The 24,131-nt window shown below is 36.8% G+C and overlaps 1 long non-coding RNA gene across 1 annotated transcript in view; it reads left to right on the plus strand.

Moving 5' to 3' along the window:
- Positions 1-9,576: 9,576 nt before the first annotated feature.
- LOC116073353 overlaps positions 9,577-24,131 on the plus strand; it is a 51,282-nt gene continuing 36,727 nt past the window's right edge. The window contains exon 1 of the long non-coding RNA XR_004111775.1: positions 9,577-9,767. This is a non-coding gene — a long non-coding RNA (uncharacterized LOC116073353). The remainder of the gene's footprint in view (positions 9,768-24,131) is intronic.

Raw genomic sequence — 24,131 nt, forward strand, 5'->3', positions numbered from 1 at the left:
ATTGCTATATTCAGTGGTTAGTAAAGCATTTACTGTGAGATCAGAAAACAATCTACTACCGATATTAATGGTAATAGAAGAATCAGTCTTTGCAGTTAGATAAGAAAAATAAATGTTCAGACACAAAGAAAAGAAAAACAATGGGATATTTAGACAAACTTTAGAAAAGATTCTGTACTCCACTGTAGTGTCAGCTTCCTCCTTAAAATAAACCTGCATTGACAATACTTTCTGAGAATGATCTCTTACTTGATTCTCCACTTTAGAGCCACCTTGGAGATTTGTATGGTCAGATATGAGCCCCATTGGTCCAGGACCAGTCAGTGATTGGACTTCCCAGGCAAGACTTCAAGAGATTACACCTCTTTGTTCACAGTCTTTGTGTCAAGAATAATCAAATAGAATCCCTGTGCTACATAGATCTCAGAATTGGGATCTTAGCAGGCCCTCTGATCCAAGTCTAAAGCTCTTTGAATGAAGGTGTTTTGAAACATAATCCTTATCAGCACCCTCAAATGTTTTCTAGGGAAAGATTCTGAAGTAATTATACCCCAGTGTCTGCAGGATCTAGTGCAGATAACCACTGCATAAACCACAGTGGAAGAAGTAGAAAGAATAAAGATCATAACAAGTAAATAGGATTAGAAAAAAATAAATTAGACAATATCAGCAAATTTCAGCCACACTAAATGAGAATAAAGATGCTGCTGATTAAAGTCAGAGCAGAAGAAGGAAACATTGTCATTCTTAACCTAAAAATGTAATAAAACACAGAAAACAACTGTAGATGATTATGTACAAAATATTTGGAAAATCTAGACTTCTTGAGTATTACTATCTACTAAAATTAAATCAAGAATAAAGTGAAAAAGCTAAACAAAACAATAATACAAAATAGATTGACACAGAATTAAAAATCACTCTTTTATAATATAAAATTTAAACCTGATGGTTTTATATCTGAATTCAACAAAATATTTAAGAATAATTAGTACCACTTTTGTTAAGTTTTATCTTTCAAAATTTTAAATGGGACAAAATTTGCTTAATTGTTTTATGAGCCCATCTCAATTCCACTGTTGAATCTAGAAAGTATTCAAGGAGATAAACAAATATTGTTGACCTATTTCTCCAATCAGTGAAATTTTAAAATTCTGAATAAAATGATAGCAATTCACAATCACAGCATTACAGAAAATTGATGTATTATTATTAGATTGGGATTCAACTCAGAAAGGTAGAAATGAGTTAACACATACAGCTTGGCAAATTTAATACACAAACCAAGATGAAAGACAAAGTCTTAAGATTATTGAAATCAATGTCTCTTTATGATTTATGAAAAATCCTTCTCGAAAAAGCTAGTGTACAATGAGAAGACCTAAATAACAAATGCTGTATATGAGAAACCCCACAACCTGTTGATGTTTGGTCTGTTGCTATATGCTGTAATGCTAAATACTGGCTCTGGCTGCCTCAGGGCCGAGAAAATCTGCACACTAAGTAATGCAATGTGACTTTGCTCCTTAACTTAAAATTATTGTTTGAATAAAGATGCTGACAGCTTGTAGCTGGGCAGAGGAGAGGTAAATGGAATTTTAGTTACCTTGTAGTCTGAGAAAAGAGAAAGAGAAGGTAGAGAGAAGAGAAGATATCATTGGGTAGGTGAGTTACAAAGACATGGCTGTGAAGGCTGGCCAATTGTAGTTAAGAGCTGCCCAGATGGAACATGTCAAGTTATAACTCAGAATTACTGGCAGGGAAGAAGATGTAAGAGCGTAGTGGGTAGATATATGTCTATCACTAATACTTATTAAGGCTTATTATAAATATAAAATCTGTATGTTTTTTACCTGGGAACTGAATGATCTAAGACAGCGTCGAAGCCCCTGAGTGAGATTAAATACTTAGAACAACAGCCAATATTACACTGAATGCAATAATAATAAAATGTTTTTCTAACTTCGAGTAGAAGGTAAGAGCACTCAATTACAGCACTCAAATTTAATAAACCCCTGCATCATAGCAAAGGAAAGAGAATCCGACTTAAATTGTCCATGTTGATTCTGTCTTTAAAAACCTAACAGCACAAACTCTAAATGTGAGGTAGAGGTTAGTTAGTGCATCGATGTAAGAAGTTTCTCCACGGCAAAGAAAACAGTGAAGGAGCTTAAGAACTAGGTTCAGAATGAAAGCCAAAGGTACAGTGAAGGCTTGACATCCACCATTTGTAAGGATCTCAAAAAGGTGAACAAGAAAGAAATTCAGTGAAGTAACACCAGTAAAGGTCTTCTCAACAGAAGACATCCAGATGGTCCTTGGCACAGGAAAAATGTTTGGCTTTACTGACCATCAGAGTGATTCCAATAAAAACCACAACAAAATCTTCTATTGCCTCTGTTGGAAGAACTATCAGCAAAAGAGACAAGACAGCAATTTCTGTAAAGGACTCAGAGAGATGGGAACTCTAACACTTTGCTGCTAGGACACAAATCCACTGAGTCATTTTTGAGAACAATATAGAGTTTTCAAATATAGATCAAACATTTGAGACAGCAATTGTATGCCTGGGTATACTTGCAAATTAAAGTTTTATACAAAATGTACCTGTAAACCAATGTTCCCTGTGACACTATTCAAAATAGCAAGATTTTGAAGCCAAACCAGTTGTCCTGCTAATGGTTGGATAAAGAAAATAGAGTGTATGTACAAAATACGCCACTACTGAGACACAAAATAGGATAAGATCCTGTTAGTCTCAGAATCATGGTTGGAAGTGAAGATCCCTACATTCAGTGAAACAAGACAGACAGTACTGAGAATTGCATTTACTCTCATGTTATCACAATTATTTCTTGAAACAGTCCTATGCAATAGAACTGAATTTCCTCAATCAGTAAGTGAGGAAATTGAGAGTTTTTAAAAATCCCCATCAAAGCTCAAACTCTACCAGTCTGACCACTTGCCATCTCCTAACACCTAGGTAGTACTTAGTGATTATTAAACACTAAACAAAATATTTTCAAAGAATAACAACTTATAGTTTTATACTGCTTGAGTAAATGTGTGTCATGCTTTGGTCTCACTCTGAATTGTCACCTCTCCAGTGGATAACTTAAATTGTTCATTGGACAGTCTTCTTGCCCTTAGACAGTAATATAGTCAATATACATGGAAAGGATAACTTAAATGCTGTGGGCATTTTTGTCCCTGATATAATGAATGTCAAATTCATAGGCTTGTTGGATTTTTAGTTACAGCAGGGAAGATGGAGGTGGCTTGGGAGAAGGGGCTGTATGAGGGGGGACAGGGACGAGAGACCGATTGTGATATAAAGTGAATAAATAAATAAATAAATAGATAGATAAATAAATAAATAAATGGGAAAAAGCAGGGGTAAGTGTCCTACATCCCATAGGGGCTCTAAATATATGAATCCTAAGGAGGGATCATTTGGCACTATTCCATACAGAGTTAAAGAAAACAAAGAGAGTTATCAGAAGATTACAATTTATATACAGAGATTTTTTTCATAGCAAATTTAGCTCTTTAGTAAATTTATAGCAACCCTAGGTCAACACTCACAGCAAGGTCATGCCATTCAAACATTATTACATGATGACAAAATTCAGTCACATGTGATGCCAATCTTTAACATCCCAGCTGATATAGAACAAGAAAGTTTGCTGTATCTACTGGTTTTGTGTTTCAGGTTCAAATAGATAGACCTGTGCCTTTCTGTCCAATGATGTCCTACTTGTCACAAGTTTGTTCAAGAAGGTTGTGCTAGAACTTTCACAGGGAGCGCTTGCAGATCAGCTTTGTTCAGGCCTGAGTTGGAGAGCTCTTGACCCTGAACTCATGCTCATAAATCAATGATATCCATTATTTACATCATTCTTAAACAGAGATACACAGGAGGCAAAGTTATTTGTTTCAAAATTGGCATAATATGACCAGAAGCTCACAAGAATTTCCCCTGCTGCCCTCCCTGAGAGCAATAGTTTTGTATTTTCTAATTTAGTGTTCACAACAACCTTGTAGGCAATAAATATTGAGGATAGTGAAAGTATAGCGTGTATGCCATGGAACATTAGAAGAATCATATCTGGTCTGACGTTACTGCCATAGAGAAGAACCTGAGGTCTAAATATATAGTGAAGAGCCTGCCGTTGTACATATACATATACATATATATATATATACATATATATATATATGTATATATATATATATGTATACATATATAAATCTCTCTGTGTGTGTCTAACATATACATATACATGTTAGACATTGATTTGATCAGAGTTTTGATTCTTAATTTTTTCATTAGCAGTTTCTTCCCAGCTTTACAAAACCACAAACGTTTCACCACATTAGTATATGTCATGGGTAGCCATATACTAAAGCCAGAATATTAGGTGACTAGATTTCCTTGGTTTACATGGAAAGAAAGTCTCAGACTGATATATAAGAGGAATCATTTGTACAGTGTGTGGTCTTTGTTCAGCCTTTCTGCCCTTATCAAGGTCAAACCTAAGCTCATACAACTCTTGTCTAATTCTAGATAGACATGGAACCCAAAATTCTTTCAAAAATGTTGACAAGACTTTCTGACACATGCTGTCCTTCTCACAGAAAGCTGGAGGCCCAAGAGGTCTTGCTGTAGCCAAGGTTCCACACACCCTGTCTCCCCATGTCCTCTATGTAGATCATAATTGTCCTGGTATCTGCATTGATCACAGAGTGTTGGAGGAGCTCAGCCATACTTCCTTAACTGTATGACACTAATGGCTACTTCTGCAGAACTGAGTAGCTCTGAAACTGAGGCCTTCTTCCATTTACTCTAATGTTCTTTATAGGAAATGTCCTCTGATTCCTTATGTAGCAGCTAGGATGAGACTTGCCAGACCATCGTGCAAATGGCCAGTGATGATAGTTATTGGGAATATTGTGGCAATTGTTTTGCTAACCTGTGTTTTAGGACATTACATTGAAGAACTTCATCTAAGTGTCTGGATAACATTCAGGGGTTGTCAAATGCTATTTGATGTCATCCAAAAGTATGAGTCAATTTAACAGAAATGGATCATAACTCATTTTTTTGTACTACTTAGTGATATGTCAGTCACTTGTTCTTTTTGAATAGAGAAGTGCATTGGTGAGATTCTCACTCTCCAGTGTACTGCCTGAACTAGCCTGTCATCAGCAGCTGTCAACACCACCTGAACCAATTGTTACTATGGCTGTCATTGCTGACATTAGAAATCAGCAACAGGACAGAATTAACTTCACAAGTGTCTTTCCCATTGCACAAGAATATGTAAGAGATGTTTTTATTTAGCTTGGTGACATTTGCCACCGAGTACTGACAAAACACCATGTCTAAACAAATGTTGATTGCACAGATTCATCTCCCCATGATAATGAATGCTAAATATGTAGAGGTAATTATACAATAATCTCAAAACCATACACAGTGACTTTTGCTTAATGGGATTACTTTGGAAAGGGTGTTTTAATTTTGCACCTGACAGTTGCATGGAAAGAAATCTAGTAAACATTTTAACAGAGCTGCCTCTATCTTCTTCTGGTTGGCATGGGCACTGTCTGTACTGAGGGTTGCTGAATTAAAGAAAAAGTCTTCTGATTAGTGAATTACAGTGAATTATGAGGGCCTGAACAGATTGCTCTCAGTTCTCATAGGTATCTTTATAAAAAAGATTTAGAACTAGAAATGGATTTTTTTATGAGAATAAAGACTTTTATAGTCCCTTCTTCAAATTCTGTGGGTTATAGAGGTAGAAGAAAGGATTGGAGGGTGAGGTCTGGAATATAATGAGGTGTTTGAAGAGTGAAGGCTAGGATACAATGAGGGATTGTCTGGTTGAGAATTGGAATAGAAGGAGATTGATTATGAGGACTAGGGTAGGATAAGGGAAGGGTTGGCAAGTTAAGGATTGGTTTAGGGTGAGGTGTTGGAGTTTTAGGATATAGGAAGGGTAGGGTTAACGGGATATACACTACTCAGAAGGGGATATTGGAGAAATGAGGCTCTTCTGGATGAGGCCATAAAATGAAAATCCACATGGAAGAAAGATATGGATTATAAATGAGAATCACATGACAGACTGTGCTACATTAAAATGGATTATACCACATGGTAAATTCCATTGTCTAAGGACTTTACATACATATAATATATGTATAATACCTATGGAATATACTAATATATATAGTTATATATTAGCATATATTTACATATTATATTAATATTTATATACTTTATATATTAATATATAGAGAGTGTATTATATCTATGTAACATATAGATATATTAGTATATAAGACAGTTTATATCTAATTCTGATATATAACAATATATATGATATTGCCATATCATATAATATATGCAATGTATAATTATTTCTCTCTATATATTCCTAAGTACACAAATATTATCTGCAAGGTCTCTGTACTGTTCTGTGTATATACATTTTTATATATAACAATAATTAATGAAATAAATCATAAATTTGAAAGAGAGTAGCAAGAGATATGTCAGAGGGTTTGGAGGAAGGAAGAAAAGGGAAGGGGTAAATGATATAACATCAAAATAAAAAACCAATAGAAACAACCAAAAATAAAAAAAAGAGAGGCTATATATCAGTAACATAAGAGAGTTTGAGCAGGGTTCTGAGGACTGTAGCTGAGGAGACCTCCTAAGTAGCTTTGAGATTTTTGAGATCAGATCAGTGAACTGAAGATTATAGCTGAAAATCTCAGTGCTAAACATCACTGTCACATGTGCAAAAAGTGGTGTCATGGTGATCAGGAAGCACTCTACACTCAGAATGGTTTAGAGTCATAGCTGTCCTTATATAGTGGTGTGCATAAACATATACATCTAAACAATATGTACATCTTATCTTTTCAAAATTCCAACTACTTTTCTGTATACTTAGAATTTCTGAGAAAGAGAAACATTCTTTGTTGTCTTGCAGTATCCATCAGGGGTTCTAAATTGTCTTTGTAAAGATACTTACTAGACTATTGAGATATTAAAAGCATATGCTAATTCACTACCCTCTTACAAGCAGAAATTTATCAATGTGTGGTTCATATAGAGATTATAAGAAATACAGATTATATGAAATTACACACAGAGAGAAAGGACCTCACACATGCTAGCAGAATCTACACTGATCTATACTGAACCATCCTTCTTCATTCTTGTTTTACAGCCACTGTCTAAATTGTCTAGGATATTTTCAAACCCACCATGTTGTACTCCATCATGCCTTGTTATCATCATACTTACAGGCTATTCAAAACAATTTGTTTGGAGTGCAAAGGCTAAATAATGCTGATCTTCTGAAATCAACTCAATCCCAAGCATCATGGACTTTAAAGCCAGAACACATGAAATCTACATCCAGATCTGCATTTATGTTGTTTGGGATTTAACAATGCATTTAACCAGGTCAATATGAAAACACTTTAACTGTGCTAGTATGAAAAAAAACTCATAATTAGTACTTTAAATACAAATTAGATACAATTTCTGATAATAAATGCTGGCTTTAAAAGTGTTGTTACATAATAAAATAACCCTCTCATTTGATCTAGTTTTGTGTTGTTTCAGTATTAAAAGTGTCCTTGTGTTACACATAAATAGTTGAGACAAAAAAGTGTAAATTGTCAGTATCAAGACATTTAAAGCTACTGTCCAGTAATGGCCAATGGTAAAACACTGGTATTCAGGAGGTTCCTCAAACATTGCCCCAGGTGCCATTTGTAGCAAGAAATGAACATAACTTTTACCTCTGAGACACTCATATTAATATATCTGTCTTTGGCAAAGTAAATTTCTCACACAGCATAGTGTTTCATCAGACAGTCTGTTGGAGGACCCTGCAGATGACCTTACAACCTATAAATGTATGTAGAATTCCTATATTTGTTCTTGCTTTTGGCAAACAAAACTAGACATCAGTATATGAGCTTTTCACTCAAGAGATTCCAAAAGTGTGTGCTCACCTCCTTCTGCCTCATATGCTAATGAGTAAACTTCATGGTGGCTCCTTTGGGAAAACAAAATGTGTAGATTAAAGTTGAGATATAAGATAGTGACTCAGTCTTGTTCTTAGGATTGAATAAAATTCAGTGGCATATACCCATTAGATTTGTGGGTGATTATTGTTGTACCTGGATTCTGAAATGTACTTTAGAATTTCTAATCACCACACCATGTAAGAAATAACTTAAAATTTCTCATCCATTTGTTCCAATAACTTTTATAATTTCATAGTAAATCTTCACCTCATCTGGCAACCTTAAAAATGTCTCAGAATCCTTAATTGTTTGGTAAAATACTGATTTAATGTCATTTCTGATTTTTTTAAATTTTATATGTATGAGTGTTTTGCCTGAATGTGTGTCTGTGCACACTCTGAGAGCCTTTTAGCCCAGAAAAGGCATCATGTGCTCTATGACTGATTTACTGATGGTTTTGAGCTGGCACATTGCTGCTGAGAAATAAACACCAGTCCTCTTCAAAACCAACAAATGCTCATAACTGCTGAGCCACCTTTATGGCTTCCTAATACCTTTTTAATAAAAGTTTTTAAGAGTTTTTGAAGTAGTTGTTGTAAACCCTCTCCTATGGCAGGTGCTCTCTTGGTAACCTGGAGTTTGAGAACTGGCTGAAATGTGGCTAGCTATTGTTTAACTTGAGCTATGATAGGAACATATTCCATGACCAAAAGTAAGTTGGAAATAATGGAGAAGATTCACACAGTCTCATAAAGCTTATCATAAGCATCATGATGAAGAATATGACTGTAACTGTCTAATTCAGTGTTCCCCAGCTAAACAGGTAGAACATTCATCTCCCAGCTAAGGTATATCATTATGATATGACTCAGATTCTGTTGGGTGTGCATTTTAAAGCATTAATCTCCAGGCGACTCAAATATTCTAGGCCCATGAGGACCAACAATTTTATTTCACAATTATGATATCACAAGTTATGATAGGGTAGCAACTTTAGAGGATTGTGAGTTTCTATCTGATATTTATTATGGTTAGAGTTTTTCTCTATGGTGTGTGCTGAGTTTTTTACTCATAGTTTATGGAAGGCATTGTGCTTATTACCTCCTTTTGTCATGTCATCATTGCTGGGGTCAGTACACTCCACAAGGTAAGATTTTCCTTTACCTTCCCCATTTCCCTCATGGTATTTATAAACATTTAAAAGCAAGGATCAAAGCCAGAAACTCTTCATTTTTGTTCTACTGTCAAAGATATTTTGCATATTGCTTACTGCTGGAAGACATGGCCTTAACCATGGCCTTGTGGAAAATTACTAGCTTACACATACAGCCTTGAGAGAACATGTGTAGTCTAACAGTAGAATATTTGTGGGTGTGGAGGACACTGTGACCATTGGTTCCAGGAACTGATGATTGCCAACTGGCCTTCAGAAAGCCCTGAGCTCTTCCCCCCTCCCTTGAAGCTTCCTTTTGTTTTATATTACCATCCCTGAAGTAAAGTTTTTCAGAGCTTGATCAAACAGCTGTCTTGCTCTCATTCTTCATGTCTCTTGTCCCTCACAGTCTCTCTCCCTTGCTCTAGGCCCCTGATGAATGCCCTGCTGGTCGGGGCAACTGGCACCTAGCTTGGAGCCCCTGGGTCTGGGGTCCAAGAAGACCACCACTCCCCCAAGAGGACATTCTCCCCCCATAGGATCTCTGCTTCATCAGCAAGTGAGTGAAGATCCACATAGGATCTCTGCTTTGTCAAGAAGTGAGTAAAGATCCTCATAGAGTTTGCTGCAGGTCATCCACCTGTGAGATTGATCCAAGAAAAGTAAGAAGAGTGGTGAAACTACGCAACAAGCATGAATTGTTTTTAAAGGGTCTCAAGGAGTCCCTCAAGACACGAGGAACTAGGGTTAAGAAAAGAGGATTTAAAAAAAATTTTTTTTGAAAGTTTGTAAACATTGGCTAGATATTGAAGAAGTAGTTAAAGAGAGAGAGAATAAGTTTCAGAAATTGAGTTGTCCCTTGTCTGGGGCTGTTTTAGCAAAAGAGGAGGAAAATGGATATAAGGTATTTCAGAGCTCTCCTAGGGACAGGAGGAAATCGGGAGACGTCCTGCTTTCTCTCTGGCTCCTACTGGAGATATACTTAGTTCTGGCTAGGATATCTGGGTCCCTTTTGATATTGTTCTCTTCCCTCTCTGTCTATTGTCTGTCCTTCGTTCACCAATCTGTCCATATGTCTGTCAATTTATGTTTGTTTTTGTTTTGTTGTTTGAATTATTGTTGTTCTGTGTTTCATGTTGGAAAAAAATGGTTAACTTGTTTAAAAGACAGTCTCAATTTACACAGCAGAAACTGATAAGCCACTACACTGTGGCTAGGAGTCAAACACAACTGGAAAAACCCTTGTAGAGGCTGATTGTCTACATAAGCTGCTCTTAAAAGGGACAACAGATTTTTGTAACCTTGGTAACAGAAAGTTAGCTTAAAATTGGTAACTCAGGTTGTTGTGAACAACAACACGTGGCATGAGCCAACCCAGGAAAACAAGTCTTTAAAGATACTTCTAAGTTTGGATAATATTTTATGTAATTCTTATCCTAGAAACTAGACATATAAAGGATAGAATTTGAAACAATGTCTCTTTAATGATGTATTAAAAGTTGCACTGTCATGCATTCATATATAAGAACTGGCAGCCAAACTTTGTACATGAAAGTAATGCTCTTGGTATTGATGGATTGTTTAAAATTGGGGCTTGCTTTTCAAAATTTATTATTATGCCTCAATATTCCAAAAGAAACGTAAAAAGTATGGTAAAATTGCCAGTGTTCCATTGGCTGCAGTTTGCAGTTTGATCGCAAGATCAGGATGCTTAACTCACCCATATTTTGTAATTAGGAGGATTGCAAGAGTAATAATAGTTGAAAACAACTGTGGCCAGTATGGCCCCAATGTCCCTTTTACATAAGCTTTATTGGATACAGTGGTAAAAGCAAAATTTAACCCCTCAAGGTTGGAAAGGAAATCTAAGTGAGAATTTATTTGGTATCAAACAGGCTCCTGATAAACTGTTTCAAGGAGTTTGTATTACTAAAAACAGCTAGTAGAATTTTCAGAGTCCCTCAAGAAGGGGTTCCTTTTGTTACACAATTGTCTTGTGAGAATGCTAATGCAGCTTTCTGCAGCCATCCGGCCATACATAGCAAAGACAGACTTATCTAGATATATTCATCTTTGTGTAGAAATTGGACCTCATACAATCAGAGTCTATGTTTGCTGCCTTGCAGGGGACCTCCATACTTACAAGCAATGCTTTCACAGCCTGAAGGTGATAAGGAATGTTATAAGTATAAATCATCTTAGGAAAGACTGTCCAAAAATCAGACATAGACAGACAGAGAGTTGCTTGCTCCCCTGGAATCTGTCTTCACTGCAGAAGGTGTAATCTTTGGGCCTGGATTCAGGCAGTATACTCAGATTAAAAAATATTTACATTTGAGTTAATGCAAAGCTCAGAGCAACCTCAGGGAGGTTTGTGAGGCATTTCTTTTGTTTCGCAAACCCTGCCTAGGGAAGTTTTTGTAGCCTCACCTCTCCTTGCGTCTGGGGAATTGTTTTTAAGACAAAAACAATTATCACAGCATTATCACAGATCTATCCAGGGGTTGTTCAAGATAAAATTTAAATTTAAGATTTATGAAAGGTCAATGAGGTTGTAGAACTTATAGAGGCATTACAATCTGGCCTGCCTACTTCATATTAAATTGTGTATTTAGAAGGTTGTTTTTTCCTCTACATCCTGGCAATCTAAAGGTTTGGATTCTAGTGAGTTTGTAATCATTAGAAAGTTTTGCCTTTAGGAATGTCTAATAGCCTTACATTATGTAAAAAAAACTGTCTCTGCTTCAGTACAAGAAGCTAGGACTTTGAATTTTTTAGTGTATGTTTATTATCTAATCCCTCTAAAAAGAAATTTTACTACCTTTGCTCTTACACCCTGAGCTTTAAAAATTTTGGAGTAGTTGTTGCTCCAGAAAAGTTTCAGAGGCAATATCTTTTTCAATATTTGGGGCCTCAGTTATATCCTAGAAAGGCTTATGGTATAGAAAATTCAAGAAAGAAAAGATGATTTGCTTACTTCAAATTATTTTCAAATGTTTCCAGGAGAGGTTAATTGGCTAAAACTTCACCTTTAAGCTCACCACCAGAGGACTTAAGCTTTTGTTAGACATTGTCAAAGGGGATGCAAATTAACTGATAACAGACAAAAAGCTTTACAGAAAATAGAGAAAGCTTCTGTAATCAATTTTTTTTTGTAATCAATTATAATCAAATGTTTGTTATTTTTACTCAATGTGCCCACAGCAATTCTTTGGCAAAAAAAGAACATTAATGTGAATTCATGTTTCTTCATCTCCAAGTAAATTTTTAACATCCTGTTATGAAGCTGTTGTAGTATTAATAAAGAATTGTATGATAGAATCATGAAAATATTTTGGAAAGAAGGTCTTAAAAACCTGATGAGACATCTATTCCTTGTTTTAAACAGCAGTTAAATTGGTTATTGCAGAATATTGATTGATATTTGGTCTATTACATAGCAAACTTTTTAGGCAAAATGAATAATATATTTCCTGTAAATTTATGTATGCATCCCATAAAGAATATATCTATAGCCCTTCTATGGAAGAAAAGTATATGTGATTGGATCACATGTTTATTCTCATTTGTTTCCCAGTACTTCAGCACAAATAATTGAACTATGTGCTGTAGTCACTGTTTTTTAAGTGTTAAAAATCAAGCTTTTAATTTGTATACAGAACACCAACATAGATAGACAGATAGATAGACAGATAGGCAGATAGATAGATAGATAGATAGATAGATAGATAGATAGATAGATAGATAGATAGATAGATGGATGGATGGATGGATGGATGGATGGATGGATGGATGGATAGATAGATAGATAGGTAGATAGTAGCTCAGGGTTTATAATTGCTTAAAATTGTTCCTTTTTTAGATACCGCTAATTCTCAAATTTTGCAATTGTTTATGCAGATATAACTCAAGTTAAGAGAAAGTACTGTTCCTTTAAAAGACTGTTTTTGGACATTTAAGAACTCATCCTAGACTGCCTGGACATGATCTTTTAAGGCAATGTCACAGCAGATATGTATCCGAGGCAGATTATAGGCCTTACTCAAGAACAATTGGCCATATAATCTCATTCTTTACATCATCAAAATAATAATGGCTTGAGATAATAATTTGGAATTTTTAGAGAATGTGCATTCAAATTGTACAGACTTGTTCTCAGTGTCCTCAGTTTCTACCTGTACCACATAATGGTGATAATTCTTGAGGACTTATACTTAATCAATTATTGCAAATGGATACTTACATTTCTGATTTTAAGAAAATAAATAAATAAATAAAAATAAAATATACACATGTGATTATTGATAACCTTTTAGGCTTTCTAGTTGTAATTGCTGTTAGCATCCAGAACCTGCCTGCTGTAGATATGTGGGCGGGTCCACAGGCCTGTCGCCAGGGCAACGGCCACCATATTACCAGAATCCATTGGGTTCAGCTCCCACCTTTACCTGGACTGCTACGTCACCACATATATATATATATATATATGGATACTTTCCTCCATCTTTCTCTCTCTTTTCTTCTTTCTCTCCCCTCTCTCTTCCTGCACTGCTACCCCTCTACCCCCCTTCCAATTAAACCTCTTACACGTGAAACTGTCTGGGCCTGGTGTCTGCAGACGCCATCAATTGCCTTAACAGGAAAAGCAACTAAGAATGTAATTGGTCATTGACTACATTATTTTTCTGTGCTTGGTGTTCTTAATCAGATTAAAACAGGTAATGGACTATTACAGTCAAACATTTGAGATGTTTTGTCAAAGATTAATTTTACCCATGTTACTGGGAATCCTTATAATTCTGAGGGATAAGGAATTGTTAAACATGTGCATGGCACTCTGAAAAATTGGCTTTTAAAAAACAAAAATGATATCTCAGTATACCACAAAAAAATTTAAAATTTCGATGCCAAGGAACTCTCTGAGTATACGGAAAAGGGCATGTTTATGTTTTTTCCAAAAAATGCTACAAGAGCATGCTAGCTACCAGAGTGATTGGTGTGACATGCTGACCTGTGAGCTTACTAAGTGCCCTTACAGTGATGATAGAGAAGCTGTATTGGGCCTATGTCCCTGATACACTACTTTTTTCATCCAACAGTATGGGAAGGCTTAGAAGTTGTGGTAATGGTAAACAACACTAAGTTAATGGATATACCTGCTGGAGGAAATTTCACTATCAATAGAGAAATTACCAAGGATTGGGAACTAGTGTCTTCATAGGCCTTACTGTGGGAGGCGCAGCTACAGGCGCTTCTTCCCTAGTTTTGCAAGGAAAAAAAATATGTGCTTCTTAGAACAGCAATAGATACAGATGTAGAAAGGATAGAAACTCCTATTTCTTATTTGCAAGAGTCTCTAACCTCCTTGTCTAAGGAGGGGACTTGATCTTTTATTCCTTCAACAGGGAGGACTGTGTGAAGCCCTCCACAAAGAATGTTGTTTTTACATCGATCATTCAGGAGTAGTAAAGGATTCTATGGCTCAAGTTTGAGAAAGACTAGCAAAAAGAAAAAGAGCTGAGCACACAGCTCTCCACGTTGCCCATACATCACCCTTTTTCTTCCTGGCTATCTCTCTTAAGAGAGGGCCTGTCACTTGCCAATATTACTGACTAGGAAATGTCTCAGCCTGCTTCTTCTGTGCTGTGTTAGGATGCCCTCCATTGACAGGTGTCCCTTATCCCATCGCTTTGAATATATCTGATGTCAGGCCTAAGACTGTTTCCACAATTTTTGAAGTATCCTTTTTTTTGATCCCTGAGCAACAACAATTTAAATTCTGCTATACCAGTCCCGATGATAATTTTTGCAATCAAACTAGCTCACCTAAAGATCTTTCCAGAAACATAAATAAAGAATTGCTGTGTCTTCCCATGACCCTAGTTCCTCAGTTGACGTTGCTAAATCCTGCTAAGAATTTGAGCTGGAATAGCCCCCCAGAGATTAGAATGAAGCAAGCTATTTTCCTCTCTTTAGTGGTCCTCACCTCCTTGGTAACCTCTGTTGTGGCTGTCGGCTTGGCTGGGAGGGGCTTTAGCTCATTCTCTTCTCACCATGCCAAATTATCCCAACAGTTTGCATTGGAAGTGGAAGCCCCTACTGAATCATTAGCTTCTTTACAGAGACAAATCCTTTCCTCGCCCGTGTTGCCTTACAGAATCAATGAGCACTTGATTTGCTGACCCTGAGAAGGGTGGCACCTGTTTATTTCTGAAAGAAGAATGCTGTTTTTATGTAAATGTGTCAGGCCTAGTTGAGACTCTGGTCCAACAGTTACACAAACTTAATTTGGAGCTCCAGAGAAAACAGCTTTCAGCTGCTGCTGATAATTGGTGGAAATCCTCCATGTTGACCCTCTTGATGCCCCTCCTTGGACCTTTAATAAGCATTTTATTAGTAGTAACTTTTGGGCCTTTCATTTTTAATAAAATTACTGGCTTTATAAAAACAGCAGATTGATTCCATGGCATTAAGAGCCTTGCAAATTTATTATCATAGACTTGATTTGGCTGATAGAGGCCTTGCCAAACCTGAGGTTGATAATTCTTCTTTAGGAGCTGCATAGGATTCAGACCTGTGCATACTGTTTCTGGAAAAAAATGAATCCAGTATGGGCACCAATGTAGGCTGCAAGGCTAAGCACTTCAGGGGAAGGTCCCACATGGACCATATCTGAATTCTCCATGAGACAAACCTGGTTTGCAAGGAGGTTGGTTTTGTTTTTTGTTTTTTGTTTTTTTTTTTTTTTTTTTTTTTTTTTTTTTTTTTTAAAAAAGAAGAATTTCTAAAAGAAGGCTCTGCCTCCTCTCCCGAAAGGTACCAAGAGCCATGACTGGGAAGTAGTAGTAATCCGACCCATGGGAGGAATCAGGTCAATGTACCGCCCCGCCCCCCGCGCTCCCCCCCCCATGCTGGTTAATGCCCACTCATCCAAGGATGAGACAAATATATGATTATCTCAGTTCCTTAAGGACTCAATTAAAAATAATAAAAAGGGGGGAGATGCTGGGAGCCATGGCCTTAACCATGGCCTTGTGGAAAATTACTAGCTTACACATACAACCCTCAAAGAACATGTGTAGTCTAATAGTATGAACATTTGTGGTAATGGAGAACATGGTGACCGTTGGTTACAGGAACTGAAGATTGCAAACTGGCCTTCAGAAACTCCTGAGCTCTTCTCCCCTCCCTATTCCACAGGTTCTTCCCAGCTCCCTTGAAGCTTCCTTTTGTTTTATATTGCCATCCCTAAAGTAAAGTTTTTCAGAGCTTGATCAGACAGCTGTCTTGTTCTCATTCTCCATGTTTCTTATCCCTCTCAGTCTCTCTCCCATGCCCTAGGTTCCTGGTGAATGCCTGGCAGTTCAGGACAGTTTACAATGATATACTTAAGTGACTTTTAAATTTCTAGACTATATCATAATATGATCTATTTATTTTTGGGCTGCTGGAAAAGATAGCAGCTCTCTCATATCCACATTGCCTTGGAAATTTTTGGAAATTTTTTTCTTTTCCACTATTTTTTTTTTCTTTTTCAAATCAGTCATTTGAAACTTAATTGGGGAATCTTTCATCTTCAAGAGTGATAAATATTTCTGGCTATGCAGATCCTCCCACTTCCTCTGTCTATCACCATTTCAGCATTCTCAGCAAGATTCTGACTTATAAGATCTGGAGTATTCAGCTGTTACTATTCACCCCTTCTCTTCTTTCTCTTGCTTTTCCTCCTTTTTCTCTTCTTCCTTCTCCTCTTCCTTCCTTCCTTCCTCCCTTCCTCGCTTCCTTTCTGTTCTTCCTTCCTTCTTCCTCCTTCTTTCTTCCTTCCTTCCTTTCTCTTTCTTTCTTTCTTTCTTTCTTTCTTTCTTTCTTTCTTTCTTTCTTTCTTTCTTTCTTTCTGTCCTTCCTTCCTTCTTCCTTCCTCTCTCCCTCTTTCTTCCATTCTTCCTTTCCTTTCTTCTTCTGTTTGTGAAACAATATCTTACTGTCCAGCCCAGATTTGGCTAGAATTTATGAAAGTCCCCATCCCTAGTCTCCTGAATGTTTGGATTACAGCCTGGGACTCATACTCTGTGATAAATGACTCTTCCTTTAGAAAGTCTATGATATTTCTGCCTGTGGTGCTAAGAAGACTGCCTGTGATGGATCATATTGATGAGGACCTCATTAAGGAAGTATCCCACCTTTTAAGAACCTCTAAATTCAATGAACTACTAGATTTCAGACAGAAGGTGCCTTTGTATTTCCATGTTCATGAAAATTGTCCTCAGTTGCCAAAATCTCTTCTGGGAGAATTGTTGGTTCACATTATTACAGGGATAAATGCACATTACAGGAAAATTGCAAAGGGGAAATTTAATGTCAAGTAATAATTTGATGTTATGTTGTGCACTGTCTGTGACAGACATCTAGAGTACATGACCTCCTCTGAGCCTTTGGGATATGTTTGCCACTTTCTTAAGTATTTAGGTCTCTGTATACCTGTCTGGCTTGGGCAGTCTATGTCTAGATCATTTGAGATATTATTTCTCATTTTTATTTTTCATTGGTTTTCAATCTGAGCCTGTCTTTTTCTTTTAAATTCTCCTACAGGCACACTGGAGTCTAGCTTTATGGTTCCATTCTTTGTGTCATGTGTGAATTCTTGACACCAGCATATAAATTGAGGTCTTTGTATTAAAAAAAAAGAGAAGAGTTGAAGTTCAAATTGTGGAATTTCTAGAAACTTCAGTCATTTCACTCATATACAAAATAATAGACAACTGACCAAATCATTACAAGCTGAAAATGATTTTCCTCCTTTGGCCTTTTGTCTAGTGATGTTAAAGCAAGTGACAACATGACAAAGGAATCTGGTGTATATGCAGTATTAAAAATAAAAGACACCAAGAGAAAAAGGGGTTATCTGTGGTTGGTTGGATACAACAGATGTAAGTTTTACCTTCATATTTTAAGATAATTAGTGTTATGAACTGGCACCATGTGAAACATCTTTTTGAACATCATTTTATTTTCCAGTGCCTCAGAGACTACTGTCTTTCTTATGTGTCATTACATTGTCATCAGGAATGTTCTAAGCTCCCAAAGGATAGTGGTTTACTTTCTGAAACATTATCATATGAGAGATGATTCAGGAATATTTCTAACTCAAAACTGTTTCCCTGTCAATCTCAACATCTTTCTTTCATAATTTGTATTTTACCATATAGCTATTTCACTTGCTTATAAAGTTGAAGTTCCTTTTTCTTCTTCTTCTTCTTCTTCTTCTTCTTCTTCTTCTTCTTCTTCTTCTTCTTCTTCTTCTTCTTCTTCTTCTTCTTCTTCTTCTTCTCCTTCTCCTCCTCCTCCTCCTCCTCCTCCTCCTCCTCCTCCTCCTCCTCCTTCTTCTTCTTCTTCTTCTTCTTCTTCTCCTTTTCCTTCTCTCCTTCTCCTCCTCCTCCTTCTTCTTTTTTCTCTCTTCTTCTTCTCTACCTCCATCCTTCCACCTCTCTCTTCCCCTCTCCTTCCCTCTTCCTCTTCCTTCCCCCTCTCTCTGTTTGTATCTCTCTCTCTCTCTCTCTCTCTCTGTGTGTGTTTGTGTGTGTTTGTGTGTGTGTGTGTGTGTGTGTGTGTGTGTGTGTTTGTGTGTGTATACATGCTTCTGGAAGCCAGATGACAACCTCAGGAGCCATCCAACTTGGTTTTGGGCACATTGATTTTTGACACAAGGTTTCTTACTGGACTAGAATTTACTGAATAAGATAGGCTGGACTGTGAGCCTTGTGGATTCACTTTACCTACCATGCTCAGGGATTATAAGCACACTATTGCAATCAATATGCTTTATTTACTTAATTCTAAGGATTGAATTCTTGTCATCATCCTTTTGCAGTAAGCATTGTGTTGGTGGGTCTATCACTTAGCCCTGAGTTATTTCTTTAAATAAGCTCTCTAAATTATAAGGAAAGCAAAATTGGATCTCTATTTCTTAACCATTATTCTCCTAGAGTCCAGCCTATATCAAATACTGGTGTGAATTTTGTCCTCACAATCAAGAATACTTGACTTACACAATAAAGTCCTACTCAGCTATTAAAATCTATGAATTCATGAAATTCTTAGGCAAATGAATAGAACTAGAAAATATCATCCTGAGTGAGGTAACCCAATCACAAAAGAACACACATGGTATGCACTCACTGATAATTGGATATTAGCCTAAAAGCTCCAAACAACCAGGATACAATTGACAGATCACATGAAGCTCAATAAGAAGGATGACAAAAGTGTGGGTACTTCTGTCCTTCTTAGAAGGGGAACAAAATACTCACAGGAGCAAATATGGAGATAAAGTGTTGAACAGAGACTGAAGAAATGGCTACCCAGAGACTGTACCATTTGGGGATTCAACCCATATATAGTTACCAAACCTAGACATTATTGTGTGTGCCAAGAAGTGCATGCTGAAAGGAACCTGATATGGCTGTCTCCTGAGAGACTCTGCCAGAGCCTTACAAATACAGAAGCGGATGTTTGCAGCTAACTATTGTACTGAGTGTGAGGTCCCCAAGAGAGGAGTTAGAGAAAATACTGAAGGAGTTGAAGGGGTTTGCAACCCCATAAGAAGAACAACAATATCAACCAACCAGACCCCCCAGAGCTCCCAGGGACTAAGTCATCATCAAAGGAGTACACATGGCTCCAGTAGCATATGTAGCAGAGGATAGCCTTGTCATGCATCAATGGGAGGAGAGGTCCTATGAAGAATTGATAGATGGCCCAGTGTAGGGCAGTAGAGGGCAGGGGGGTGGGAGTGGGTGGGAGGGTGGATGGAGGAATACTCTCATTGAAGCAGAGGGAGGGAGGATGTGATCCGGTGTTTCAGGGATGAAGGGAAACCTGGAAAATGGATAACATTTGAAATGTAAATAAAGAAAATATCCAATTTTTTTTAAAAAAAAAAACAAAGAATACTTGAGACAGAAAAATATCAAATAATAAACTTTAATTCAGCTCTAGGAAGTCTGAGTAAAAGTGCTTTGTTGTAGTGAATGTATCAAAAATAGGTACATATACGAAGTTAAATAGGTAAGAAGATGGCAACTCACAACTGAGATAGTGATGAAATATCCCTAGGATAACTTTGGAAGACAGAGTCTCTGACAGAGGGAGTGACATCAAGGCCCACTTCATTGTGTATGTATTAACATATCTAAAGAAGGCTGTGTCAATCATAAGAGGGATTATTTCATAATGTCAATAAACAAGTGAATGAGTGCACAGGAGGTGTTACTAGCCCCAGAAAACCACCTTCTCAGCTCTTCTCTTCAGTAGAAGATGATTGCTTGATCGACATATACGAGCATGTGTGGGTTGTTTTTTAATTATAGTGAAATGTGCATGACATAAATGCTACCATTCCAATCATTTTGAGTATTCATTTGTAAGTTGCAGCTGAGTTCTTGTGTAGCTAATTCAAGAGCGATTGGGGTCTATATGCACCAGACAAGTCCTTATTTCTTAGTAATTTTAGCAAACAGTTTTTGAACAATGGAGTGTAAGCAGAAACTAAATGGAGAAGTAGAAGAAAATAAAAATGAATAAATCTTCATGTGCGGTGTGTGTGTGTTTGTGTGTGTGTGTTTGTGTGTGTGTGTGTGTGTGTGTGTGTGTATGCCTGTACATATGTATATAAATCCAAGTAAAGTTAGAAAACAACCTTAGGTTTCATCCATAGGCACGGACCACCTTGAGTTTTGAGAGAGAGCTTCTCACTAGGACCTCACTAATTGGTCTAGGATGGCTGTCCAGTAAGCCAGAGGGCGCTATCTATTTCTTTCTTTCCAGTGCTGGCTTTACAACCATATGTTATCACACAGGATTTCTTTTACATGGGCGTTGGCAATTGAACTCACATTTCCGTTCTTGTATAGTAAGTACTTTACTTACTAAGACATCTCCACACTACCCATCCAGCACTTTGAGCCTTTTGTTTTTAAATAACTATCTGCAATGCAAGTCAAATGTTTTTTTGAAATAAGAGCTATCCAAAAATATTTATCTTAAGGACTGACTGATTTTTCTCTAGAAGTAATATATATATTGTTGTTGTTGTTCTCACAGTTAAGCTTCACTTGCCTTTATTGAGAAATACTCATGCCAGTCTTTATCTCCAAGGAGCTTCTAGAAAGCCTAGGAGAATCCAGACTATTCAAAACAAAGTATTGCTGCACAATCACCAGAGTAGGGAGACATCAAGATCTTTGTCTTGCTCTAAGGCTCTCCATACAGTACAAAATAGTGGAACTTCGAGACTGTGTCCTTACAAGTGGCTTTTTATCCCATTTTCAGAAAGGATGATGACTGTGAGCCATGGATTATGCATGAAAAATACAATCCAACTATGAAACACTGATTTGTAAATAAAATTTTCCCCTCAATTAAAATCTGCCAATCTATAAATGTATCAGTAAATATAAGCAGGTAAGTATAGATCATATCAGGGTAATCTGAACTCAGAGTTTTCAGAAGACAGAGGGAAGAACCCAACTGAGAAGGGGAACATTGAGAATTATGATGCCAAAGTCTCCACTGATCTGTCACCTGACTATGAAGTAAGTGAAGCAAAGGATCAGCAGACAGGGAAATGACTTTTCCATGGGCTCCAGCTTCGTTTAGTTCCTGTGTTTATTTAGCCTACTGGGATGCTGTCTCTCCATATGTTTGTATACCTGGACCTTATCAAGCCCTTTTATCTCTGTGGCTTTCTTGGTCTAATACCTTACTTTTGTGCTTGATTCTCACCTGAAAGTTGGCTCTACTCTGAGCCTATAGTTTGATACAAGCAGATACCCACAAGTTCACTAGAAATCTGTAATTCCTATAGAAATCTATAATAAATGCACTCTAATAGCTTTTTACTTGTGGCTTGAATGAGAATGGCACCCAACAGCATATGTTTAAATATTTGGTTACTATTTTGTTGAAATGTTAGGGAAGAATTAGAAAGTGGCGCCTTGTTGGAAGACATATTACTGAGGGTTGTCTGTAGTTTCCAAAGCTACTTGCCCTATGCATTGCATTCTTTGCCTACTGTGTTCATGCAAGATTTGGGCTCTCAATTGTTCCTGCTGTCTTGCCTTCATGCTGGCATCATGGTGCTCAGCCTTAGAATGTAAATCCCATTTAAATGCTTTCATTTATAAATTGGTTTGGTTATAGCATTTTATCACAGCAATAGAAAAGTAGCAATTACACTGGTTGTGTCCACTTAGGCCTCTTTGAAACTACGGTGCTTTGGCCTCCTTGTAATTATTCAGTAATCTACATGTAAACAATCCCCTCCCCCACAAAAAGTAGAGTTAGTATTAATAACTGAGATTCAAACAGGAGAAACTGTATTTCCCTCACCCGTCTATCAAAATTTGGCTGCTAAGAAAACATATGTAGCTTGTGAATTTTCTATTTTTCAATAAATTTTGGCATAGTGGAAAATCAGAAATGTGTGTCTATGTTCTTAGCATAGTTTGATCTTCACATAAAATAGAATTTGCTCTTTTTTAAAATACTAACCACAATTATTTACTTACAAAACATAATAATATCCAGTAAAGAGCAGAGATTATAATGAACATTTGGGACACAAAAACAAGTACCAAATTTCCCTCATTTAGTGAATTTACAGTGTATTGGAGGAAAGAAATTTACTCATTATCAATTTAAAATCTGTTTTCCTATAGATTTACTCGAAGTTCATTACACATAACATATAAAATGATACTGCCCCTTCTCTAAAGCTTCCAAGTTTCCGTAGTAGCTATTCTATCCCACCAACATACAGCACCTGCCTCCCATCGGAGCAGAGAGTGTGTTCTTTTTAAATATATAGACGGAAGCTCAAGTTAGGGCATCTCACACCTCCATGTCTTCCTTTCTTCCTCCTTATCCCATTATTGCCTGCTTGGGCACATGGCTGTATCTTTCAAAGTCATTAAAGTCCGTAGTGGGTCCTTGCTCCACAAATATGTTTAAACCATTTGGACTTGTGTGAGCCTCAACATTTTCTTTTCCACATATCTCTCATTATGACCTAATGCCATCCTCATGATTTTTACTTTTTCTGTAGGCTTTGTGTCATGTGCTTATCTACTAAGAACAACTCTGTCATTCAGTGCCGTTGCAATATATGCAGTAAGAAAGAATGGCAAAATTCAGGTTATATCCAACTACATAGACTTATGTAGATATCAAAAGTGGCTGTAATATATACATGGACAAGATATCAAGTGTTGATGTTTGTTAAAGAAAAAAGGAAGTTTCAGGAACTGCTTGTGCTATGTTAACCTTATAAAATAAGTCAGTCTTACATAATGTGTTCAAGAAAAGCATACTCTGATAATGGGATACTATTCCTCAGAGTTACTATCCCTAAGTGAATGCATATTCAAAGAGACACAGCAATAATGAATAGAGATGGTGTTTACAACAGACACAAAATAAAGAAAAAAGTGAGTTGCTGTTAATATTAGAAGAGGTAAGCTGTAACCTGTCCTATAAATGACTGCCATTCTGTGGTGGAAATGAGTGAACATAAGCATATTCATAGAATTGGAGGATTCTAAAAACATACCAGCAATACTCAAAATAATGAACATATGTACTCTCATTAACAGGGCTTGGAAAAGGGGCTGGACCAAGTGATTCTCTATGGATTTCCCTGACTTGAACTTGATAGTAGGAAAGGAAATAAAGAGATGTTTATCATCAAAGTCAAGTGATAAGAATTAGAATTGGAAAGAAATTAGCAGCTATAACTTTAGTTTCATGTTTGATATCAGAAATTTAAACAAAAACACAAATTTTTCCAATTCTCAGTGGAATATTACCAGTAGCAACCCTTCCAAGTAGCAGCCTGTAAACCTGATATGTACTAGCCTCCAGCTGCTCT

The sequence above is a fragment of the Mastomys coucha genome, unplaced genomic scaffold (assembly GCF_008632895.1).
Source record: "Mastomys coucha isolate ucsf_1 unplaced genomic scaffold, UCSF_Mcou_1 pScaffold23, whole genome shotgun sequence".
Taxonomy (NCBI): domain Eukaryota; kingdom Metazoa; phylum Chordata; class Mammalia; order Rodentia; family Muridae; genus Mastomys; species Mastomys coucha.